Below are 2,451 nucleotides of genomic sequence, written 5' to 3'. Positions count from 1 at the left end.
AACTTTATGTGTTTAAATGTGAGATTTGCCTCCTGCTAATAAACCTTTATTTCACTCAGACTAAGCAATACATCTTCCATACTGAAATATCTTCCTTGCTCAATTAAGCCAAAGAGGAAAAAAAAAAAAACTGAAATGATTAGTAAGGAAAAATGTAGGGATTAACACACCCTCTTAAATGGTTTTCAAATATTTTTAAGAGTTAAGAAGTGTTTAAAGTTTGTCATTCCTAGTAGGAAAATATTATCTGAATGAATACCCCAATGGGAAACCACTGTAAAATGTCTCCGTTGCATATTGGGCAGAGGGGTAGCGATTATCTTCACAGCACCCCAGCTTTCTCCATGAGAAGGCCAGAGGTACGCTGGTTTGTGTTATTGTGACGTCCATTAGGTGATCTAAGTTGCTTATCCTTCAGCAAGGGCTTTATTTGTCAGAAGGGCATTATTCTTGACCTCCAAATTTGGCTGACAATTTACTGGTGAGATTCATAACCTTTGGGTTGCTCTGATATTTTTATATATTTGCTGGGTTCTGGGCCACATGCTGGAAGGCCATGATAACTTCTGGATCCTGCATTCCTGCAAGAACCTCTGGATCACTAAGAATTTCACTGAGCCCAGGCATTCCTGACATTCCAGGCTTGCCCCCTGTCATTCCAGGCATCCCCCCAGGAAAGCCACCTGGGAAAGAGCCATCCTGAGCTCCTGATAGTCCTCTGGCTTCTTCTTTCCTCTAGGCTCTCATGTTCTTTCCAAGTCTTCTTAACCCTTTCTACTTTTTCTTTGATCTCTCACTTTTCACATTTTCTCTCCTACTTTCTCTGATGTCCAGCAGTTTTCTGGGTCCTCAGTTGAATTTCTCTCCTCATTACACTAGCATCTTCATCATAATCCAGTTTACAAGCAAGGGCAAGATCATGTGCTGCTTCTTCCCAATGGCCTAGAAGTCTGTATGCTTTCCCTTGTTGCTTGTAAGGTTGAGCTGAATCAGGATTTATTTCTATAGCTCTGTCACAGTCTTGCATGGCAGTATTTATTTGGCTTCTGTAATTTGATGAAGACACTGGCTCTCTTGGCATACAGAGTGCCCGAGCAAGCATTCAGCTTAATAGCATCTGTGAACAAGTCAATGGCTTTCTGTAGTTCACCATTACTTAGGGCATCAATGGCAGCTACATTTTTATCATTTGCCATATCCATCATTTCCTCAGTCATCTCTACATTTTCATCTCCCATTTCTTGAGGGGCATAAGTATCTGGTTCAATCACACTTCACTGTAAACTTTTAGACCACTTTCCTCACTTTATGATTTGTCTGTCTTTGTTTTCCTCCTCCTTCTTACTGTTTTTTCTTCTTTGATATTGTCTTCTGATGTAGTTTTATAAATAGCAGGTGGTATTTTACCCCCATGCTCTCCACCCACTCATGCAGGAAGTGCATTTCCTCAGTGTGCAGAATACTCAGATCCTGCCTGCACATTTTCACCAAGGCCCGAAGCTTGTTCACTGTGGGGTCCATGGTCCAGAGGCAACAGGAGGTGGTGGGTGCAACAGTGGTTGCAGTCTGATTCCAGGCATGGCACTAGTTCAGAGTGATTGAAACCATATGACTAAATAAAAATTGGGGATTCTATTAGGAAAGAAGGAAAGAAGAATTGACGTTAGAAGATAATTAGCAGTCTTTGGCATATGTGTATTATCAAATTTAACCATCTAAACAACCTTATAAGTACTAACCTTAGGGTACTGTTATTACTACCATTCATTTCTTTGACAAATATGATTGTGCATTACTGTACATTAGATATAGTTCTAGGGCTTTGGGATTTGGCAGGACACAAAGCATGCAAGCCCTTGTCCCCTTGGAGGTTTTATTCTAGTTGGTAAGGGAGACATCAAACAAATACACATATAATATGCTAAGCAGTGATAAGGGTAATGAAGAAATGTTAATCAGCGTAGGAGAATAGTGTATAATGTTTAATTTTAATAGAGTGACCCTGAAAGGACTTTGAAGAGGTGACTTCTGAGCAAGGATCTGAATGGAGCCATATAAACATCTGGGAGAGGAGGTTTCCAGGCAAAAGGAACAAAAACACCTTCAGTTGATGGGTGCCTGAGTGACTCAGTCAGGTAAGTATCTGACTTCAGCTTAGGTCATAATCTCGTGGTCTGTGAGTCCTAGCCCCGCATCGGGCTCTGCTCACTGGTTCAGATTCTGTGTCTCCCCCTCTCAAAAATAAATAAACATTAAGAAACATTAAAAAAAAAAAACACACCTATAGTTGGAAATTAGGAAGTTAATAAAAATGCTGGTGAATATGGAAGTAAAATCAGAGAAAGAGGCAGGGTCAGACTGCAGAGAGTTGTAAACAATAGGAAGTTTGAGTTTTACTTTTGCGTTTGATAGGGCCACTGGAGTTTTGGAGCTGATGAGTGAAATGATTAA

General features: G+C 40.4%; 1 pseudogene; it reads right to left on the bottom strand.

Annotated features, from left to right (window-relative positions):
* Nucleotides 1–320: 320 nt before the first annotated feature.
* Nucleotides 321–1,617, bottom strand: LOC131518259 (hsc70-interacting protein-like; annotated as a pseudogene).
* Nucleotides 1,618–2,451: the final 834 nt, after the last annotated feature.

This window comes from Neofelis nebulosa, chromosome 7 (genome assembly GCF_028018385.1).
Source record: "Neofelis nebulosa isolate mNeoNeb1 chromosome 7, mNeoNeb1.pri, whole genome shotgun sequence".
NCBI lineage: Eukaryota > Metazoa > Chordata > Mammalia > Carnivora > Felidae > Neofelis > Neofelis nebulosa.
Note: the sequence above shows the minus strand (reverse complement) of the source record. Positions and strands in the feature narration are given on the sequence as shown.